Raw genomic sequence first — 8,170 nt, 5'->3', positions numbered from 1 at the left:
CTAACGTTAGAAAAGTGAAATCATACTCAACCACCCCTTTAATACCTGCCGAAGAGTAAGTTCACTCAAGCGCCATGCATGTCGACCAAACCCGCTGCCACTAGACATGTAAGAGGGGCTGCAGAACATAGGAGCTGTAGATGGGTTCGAAATAATAATGCAGGCATACACAGAAATACACTTTTGTCAGAGCTCATGCTGTTAGGAGCAGCTTAAGTTACAGCTTGCTTCATCTTCTCCCGCACATACCACATGTGTCAGCGCGCCAATTACCAATCCTTTTCAATAATGTCAAGTAAGTACACCGATAGACAGCAAATTACCAAATTACCCAATTTCCATAACCACTAAATATTCGTACAAAAATAAATCTAGCATCGTGATAGCAGCACGAATTGTTTTCATTTTCTTTCATAAATCTAGAAATTTTAAATGTTATTTCATTTGAACATTATGCTGCTTTGTTGGTGGATTGTTTTTTTTAATTTCATGATTGATAGAGAATATGAATGAGGGAAGGTTCAGTTGAATTACATCTCTATTCTGTTCGGTTTTCTCTGTAGCCTTATCTTATGGTGCATACAGTACATGGACAGGATATGAATAGGAAATTACAACAGATGGGACAGGTCTGAAACACTTCAAAATAAACACATACATCTCTCTCATTGTTCTCCAGTGAACAATGAGAGAGACTCTGCAGTGGTGTTGCAGTTTTCATCACTGTTAGAATATGAAATCATATAAAATCGGGTTCTCCTCCTCACAATGTGTCAAAACAATTGTTGTGGGGTCAAGAGACAAGAGAGCTGTGAGATGTTGCGTAGTAGTGGTATATATGTCCTTGTTTTCTCACAGACGCAAACTGTTATTGATAAGTGTTATTATGCACATACAAACTCAGCAAGCTCAGATTTCAGACATACATCTGTATTTGGGAGAAGAATAAGAATCTGTAAAAGGAAGTAGACAACCTTGATGTAAGCATTGGGATTTATGTGTGTGTGGATCATGGTTTGGATCATGGTAGGACACTTGTGTGAATTTGAGGAAACTGACTTCATACATTTACTAAAAATGCATTAAGTCAGAACGATTTAGTATTATCTGTATTTAATACAGTGATATTTAGATCATTTAAAGCATAGCTTAAGTGTCAAAAACATTACACTATCATGCAAAACTTTGTGGTCATCAATGTTACATTTATTTGATCGTACAGTAAAAACAGAACTCTTGTGAAATATATGATTTAATATAAAATGTAATACAATAAAATGTCATTTATTCCTGTGATCAAAGCTGTATTTTCAGCATCATTACTCCAGTCTTCAGTGTCACATGATACTTGAGAAATCATTCTAATATGATGATTTGATGCTCAAGAAACATTATTTAATATTATCAATGTTGAAACCTGTTTTTTTAAACTAATTTTTATTAATAGAAAGCTCAAAAGAACAGCATTTATTTTAAATTGATTTTTTGGTAACAATGTTAAAGTCTTTATGTCACTTTTGATCAATTCAATGTGTCCTTGCTGAATAAAAGCATTATTTTCTTAAAAATTAAATAATTAAAAAGATTCTTCCTGAGCCCAATCTGCATTGCTGCCATTTTAAGTATCCTATCAATCCAGTTCTGCTCAGTGTTCTCAACATGTTTATCTTGCACTATTGAAACCCACAGCTCTTCCTCTCATTCTACTCTTGTCCTACACACTGCTGACAGCAAGAGAATGAGTGCTGAGAAATGGTCTATTCCCATGGTAGGCGATGTTTGGTGGAACGGGGATTTTGGTCTCACAGCTTGCACTGTCAAACCTCTGCAACTGATGCTGCAGCTAGAGAGGTCTTCAATGAGCCGAAGAGAGCACACGTCACATTCAAGTCACTGACGTTTGCCTACAGAACAACCACTGGCACTGCTCCATTGTACCTTACTCATTACTTCAGACTTATGTGCCATCCAGAAACTTGCGCTCTTCAAGCGAGCGGCGTCTTGTGGTGCCATCTCAAAGAGGCACAAAATCTCTCTCTCGACCTTCACCACGACTGTTCCCTGCTGGTGGAATGATCTGCCTAACTCAGCCAGAGCTGCTTAGTCCTTAGCCATTTTTAAGAAACTGCTGAAGACGTATCTTTTTCGGCAGCACTTGATCAAGTAATACTAATACTTTCTCCTCTATTCTATTAAAAAAAAAAAAAAAACCTATAGATTGAACTGCAAAGGGTCATAGCACTAACATACTGTTGTCCTACTGCTAGTTTAATTGGTTGTTCTCATTTGTATTCGCTTTGGATAAAAGCGTCTGCTAAATTAATAAATGTAGCCTAAATGTAAATGGTGCACAGTATAAAACAACCCCACTTTGGGGAATACTCCAGCATAAGAGAACATGAATATCTAGAGAATGTGATTGCAGGTGTGAAGGAAGACACATGATGTATCATCAGAAACAAATATTCACTGTAAAATATAGTGTCACGGTTTTTCTATATAATATGCTTCTTAATTTCTCTAACATAGTCTTTCATTTGGGTGTGTTCGTTTTATTTCATATTCTATAACACTTATCAAAATTAATTTTTAAACCTACAAAGCAATACACAAAATTGAATCAATTTATTAGTGATTCGGTTACACCATCCCTACTTTCTCATTATCTTTGCTCTGCTGGGTTGCTTTCTCTGTATCAGCCTCTTTGTAAAATCTAAATTATGGTTCTGAAGTTATGGAATTCATATTCAATTCTGCTTCCATTAGGAATGCTCCTTCACTTGATGTGCTTTAAGAATCTTCTCAAAACAGTTTCTTGAAACAGTAAAGTTTTTAATATTTAATTATCTATAGCTGCGTTTCCATTACCCTTCAAATTGTGAAAACTAAAATTATGAATTGAAGGCTATACGGTCAAAAGAAACACGTCAGTTTCGCAAAAACTCCCATATATCGCAGAAACGTTTTTTACGCTTGCATGAGGTGGTTTTCCAGGCAATTCGAAAAAGGAATGTTTTGCAAAACTGCAATGGAAACAGTTTTCCTTGCCATTGATCCATTACCCTTCAAATTGCACAAATTAAAATTGCGAATTGAAAATATGTCCATGGAAACACGTAAATTTCACTAAAAATTCTAATTTATCGCAAAAAAGTTGTTATGCTCGCATGAGGGGGTTTTCAGGCAATTCGAAAAATAAATATTTCCCAAAACTGCAATGGAAACTATTTTTGCGCATTTACAGGTCAACTGACGTAGATGATGCGGTATTGTTTGGACAGAATACGAGACAGAGGTCTTTATTAAATTCATAAAAGATAAAATAATTACAGGAATACTGGATTCTAAACCTCAAAGAAATGCCACAATCAAGACCTCGGAGCAGATATGAGAGAGAAACACCCAGAAACACCACTCAAGTATAATGGTCTTTCCTTGCCATTAATGATTGATAACACACATATGTCTCCTTCGATTAATAATAATGGCCAGTGCAGTGGCTGGGATATACATAAACCTACCAATGGCCGTTGCCATGATTTTTGGAATGACTTATCGCGAGAGGAAAAAAAGAAGTTTTAGTCACATAACATAGGCATAATGGAAAAGTATCAAACATATATTACAAGTTAGGCAGAACCTCTAAATGTTAATGACCTCTAAATGTTCATTATTATGTGATGAAAGCGAAAATCTTCAACTGTCTCCATCCTGTCTTTCTGGGAGAAAGGATGTTATTTTCAGGTATGCTCTTTGAAGTGTGTCTCACTTTAACTTGTGTAAGTTTTCTTAAATCTTTCTCTTCTGCTCAGAAATTCAAGGGCATGTAGGTGTGAACCAATAGAGACGAAAGGAAGCATGGAAAAACAATCCAGCACAATCACTTCCTTATCACACAACAAATGGTGTCAGAACAGTGTACAACAACACAAACAATAGGAAGCGGGGGTCAAAGGTGACAAACGCACACCCTTTGGGTCATAAATCATTTTTGACATACAGTCTGTTATATTTTCTTATTGTGCTGTAGTGCTACGAGTAATTTAATATTATAAAATGCAAAAGATATTGTCACAAGGCTATAGCACAGACTGAAGGCAAATTAAGAAAGTTAAAATACGACATTTAATAAGGGTTCACAAAATAAACACTGGGCCCTGATCTGAGGAAAAGGAGGACCTTAAGTACACATCCAAACAAGGCTAATTAATTAAACAGCTGAACCAAACAAACTCATAATGATGGTGACCATGGAAACAAACGAGGAGTGGGAAAATGAACAAAGGAAGACAGAAAACTAGGGAATACAAACTAAAAGTCCATGAATACTAAAGCAAACTGAACATAACTGTGACATATATGTGCATACTTTTTTTTTTTTTTTTAAAGGTCAGATTAAGATGAAACCTGTAGTGGAAAAATACTGAAAAGTGAAAAGTCATGTAAGAGGAGGCAGTGCCTACACATCGCTGTGATTGGCTGATTTTAAACTGAATTCCATGACTGTGATGTTCATGAAACCCACTTTGTTTACAGCAGATTGAGTAAGAACAATTGTGTATTACTATTAATAGCTAAACATTAGTAGCAAATAAAATGTACACTTAATTCTGTATAAGTGTAGTTATTATTTCTGAATCAACACAAAACAAGTTTAAAACTTATAAACTTGGTGAGACTTTGATGTGAATTGGTTTGAATAAATATCGGCCCCTTTCAACTAAATGTTATGTAACAGTAATGGTTGATCAAGTAAAAATGCTACACCATCAGTGATTAATAGTCAGTACACAGTGTTCTGTCAGTGAGCTGTCCTTCCTCTTCCTTAGCAGCTCTTCATGCACTTTCATGTCTACTTTCATCTTAGTGCTTATATAGGGTTTAATTTTAACCAGGAACTCCCCAACAGCCGCCTCTTCCGCCAAGAAAACCACAAGACCAATAGTTTATGTGTCACTGCTTCACTCTGTGTGTAGGTGTGATGCCTGAAAGCAGATTAGTGACGAACACACAAAACATGATGCTTCTCTCTGTATGATGTTTTCATGAATCCTTCACATTTTACTAAGTACATAGTGTCATAGTTACACAGTACTTTGTACATAGTTACTAAGTGCCACAGTTGCTGGTGTAAACATCCGCTAACCATAATCACCAGATTTGTACATCTTATGAATAAAGTGAGTGGTACTTGAGGTTATAAATTATGTTAGGGAATTTCTATGTGGTGTTTGATTGGTTTTCTTGGTTATTTCTAGGGTTTTCTAGATGGTTGCTAGTCTCTGTGATGTTCTGGTCTGTAAATATGAATCTTTGGGATATTTTGAGCCCGCTTTATCGCCCATCAGGTGCGGTTTGTAAGTCTAATAGATTATAACAATATTAGTACATCTTCCCTTAACCAGCTGCATTATTTGAGACATCTTTCATGTCAATAGCACAAACGACGTGGGCCAAAGTTTAATAGGCCTACTAATATTTTATTGAAACCCCCAAGTGTGAGGAATAGTTACAGTGATGCTTGCCTTATTTATAAGCACTGGCTGTATCCATTTGAGAAGACTGAACATTAGCACAGTTATAAGGTTGTGTATTTGCTGTTTACTCAAGAACAAAACTGCTTCCTGTTTCCATTCAGGTTATTGACCTTTCGCACATCCTCTGTGTGAGGCCTAATAGAGGAGAACCATATAGTTAAAGCATAGTTCACTCAAAAATTCTGTCATCATTTACTCACCCTCATGTCATTCCAAACCTGTAAGTTTATGCTCTGATAATGTTCCCCAACTCGAAGGATTGTTTTTATCCCGCAGGACAATACTGTGGATTAAGGACCATCAGATCAGATAAAAAAATGTAAGATTTTTGTAATAAAATATCCAAAAATCACTTGCACAGTGTGATATATTTCCTGCAGGTGTGTCCTTACAATATCGAAAAAGTTCTCAAAGATTTTAATTTCAGAGAAATACCAATTGTAAATAATGTCTCGTCTCTGGTAAAAAAATAGGCTAACGATTGCGTCATAATCACGCGACTCTCTGTCGCACTGTAGAGAAATTACTGTATAGACCGGCGGAGAAGCTCGTGGGCAATCGGGGGGACCTTGAGGCATAAAGTCCGATAAAGTCAAGGGAGAAGCCCATAGGGAGTGATAAAGTTGCTCCTGCTACTAGCTCATGGACAGATAATACTCACGCTCTCTGTCTCTGCGAGATTCAGAAGGGAATGATTCAGATTTCTCTCGGCACATCTACTAGAAGACTGAAAACTGTCAGACACGTTGCTCACGTCACCAAGCTCAGTTTGAGCCTGCGCAGTACGCCTGGCAGTCAGGAAGTGAGTGCTTCAAATGGGCTTCACTTTTCTCCGTTGAAATCTATGGGGTCGCTGTGTCCATCTTATATACTGTCTATGGTAAAAACGGTAAAAACGCAAAAGTCTGCTAGACAGTGAAGGCGTCGCGTACGCGTTTATGTCACAGGCATGCGCCAGTAAATAACAAAACATTATCAAACTAAAATATAGCATTAATTTCATTCACAAAAAAAATAAAATAAATTCTGTCATTTTTGAGCGACACGCAAAGAGCACCGAGGGTCAAAGCAGCAGCTTTACCGTATTAAACATGAAAAACTGTGCCCGCGTCTCTTTCTCTTTCAGTGCTTCCCATTGCCACCTAGCCGCCTGGAGTGCACACTACATCGAATTTCACACACTTTTGCGTCACCATATGCACGCAGATTTCCCCCCCATAACGCTCGTCTAAACGCAGAATAAAAAGTGATAACGCAACGCCACTTTTGCGTTTTCTCTTCAGATTGTTTCCGTGTAAACATAGCCTATATTACACTAAATAGTTCCACTCGGGACCTGAAGGACAAAAAAAATCCCCATTGAAACCCATTAAAACGGCAATTTTTAATCCCAGGGCCATTTAACAATAAAATGATGCAATCTTTGTTAATAGGCTTTCATTCTGTTGGCAAGGCTTCAAAATTAAAAATTTTACTCAGTGCCATTTTCTCAGGTTTGACCTATAAAGCAAATTCTCACTATACAATACTTTATTCCTGTTTTCTGCCTCTGGATATTATAAAGCCAATTGTGTGAATTTTGCAGCTATAATTGTGTGGGTGTGTTGGTATGGATGTCAGAGTTAGATTGGTTTGTATGTGTGTAACAAAAAATAGCCTATTGTGTGCGTGATATTTACGAGAAAAATTCTACTGAAAATCACAAATCCAACCACTGTGTTGCACATTGCATCGCTTTCTGCCAGGACTTTTACGGGCTTTTCAGGTTAGCGGGAGCACAAGCCATCAGGCAAGTGTTATTTAAATAAACTCCTGATGTACTTACAAACTTTCCAATGCCTCGTTTTATGACTACAGAACATATGTGTACTACTGTAGAAGCTTGGTAGCCATTCCGGGCATTATTACGGATTATGGATCCATTAGTGCCTGCACTAAGCCATTCAGCTGATATCTCTAAATAAGCTCTATCTTTAATAATGTTCGACCAGGGGAAAAAAAGACCAGGGGGGTGTTTGGCTCGAGGTCATGGTGCAAAGGACCCTAGTTTGAAATTACACCTAACCTTCCTTTTAACAAAATAAATTGCAAAAAGTTTGCCATTTAAAAAGCTTGCAATTTCTACAACCTATAGCATTTCAGTCTAAATACAGTTTTAAACTGTAAACCTTTGTGGATGTTTTAAAAAAAAAAATTCTGATAACAAATGTTGGTTTGTAGTCATTGATGAACTTATATTTACGTGAAAGAAAATATTTATTTTTCATTTTTACAGATCATTTTTGAGGTGAATGTTTGTTTTTTTGTTGTTGACTTTTTGGATGTCATAACTTCATGAAGAAGTTCATGCTGTAACAGGTGCTGTAACAAGATTCAAATGTGATTTAGTGATAAACGATAAAAGTGTAAAAATAGTTATGGAACAACCATTCAAATATTAAGCAATCAGGTTAAGGTAATTAATATATATAAGCATATTAAAAAAAATATCATTCCTCTTTTTTTGTGTGGCTATGGCAGAGCAGTTCTATAGAAACCTGAGGAAAAAGAAGTGTGATCATATCATTTTGTGATAAAAAAAAAAATGTATCTGTATGTATAAAAATAATTTCTGGGTGTCCTTTTTTAGGCCA

Source organism: Phoxinus phoxinus, assembly GCF_949152265.1.
Source record: "Phoxinus phoxinus genome assembly, chromosome: 1".
Taxonomy (NCBI): domain Eukaryota; kingdom Metazoa; phylum Chordata; class Actinopteri; order Cypriniformes; family Leuciscidae; genus Phoxinus; species Phoxinus phoxinus.
The sequence above is the reverse complement of the archived record's forward strand: the minus strand, read 5'-3'. Positions refer to the sequence as shown.